Raw genomic sequence first — 363 nt, 5'->3', positions numbered from 1 at the left:
AAAAAAGAGAGGGAGAGACAAAAAGTGAACCAACAAAAGAGAAATCAAAACAGAAAGAAAGAAAAAAAGATTAAGAGAAAGACAAGGAAAGTAGAAGAAAAGACAAAAAGAGGAAAAGGAAAGAGAAAGGATTGCGATGGAAGGGCTTGGCCAAAGTAGGGCAGAGGGGGTAGGGGGGGGGATGGGTAATAAGCAGAAGGTGGCTCTGATGTCTTTAAGACGGACGCGATGACGGGTTTTACGGGCGGGGAAGCAGTGCCTCTCGATCGGGTGTCTCGCCTCCCGCCCTTCCTTTGTTAATGCTAATGTTAATGTGCTGCTGTTATTGCTGTCGGTAATATTATCATTATGACCGTTGTTGTG

The sequence above is a fragment of the Penaeus monodon genome, chromosome 19, assembly GCF_015228065.2.
Source record: "Penaeus monodon isolate SGIC_2016 chromosome 19, NSTDA_Pmon_1, whole genome shotgun sequence".
NCBI classification, from domain to species: Eukaryota; Metazoa; Arthropoda; class Malacostraca; order Decapoda; family Penaeidae; genus Penaeus; species Penaeus monodon.
Note: the sequence above shows the minus strand (reverse complement) of the source record.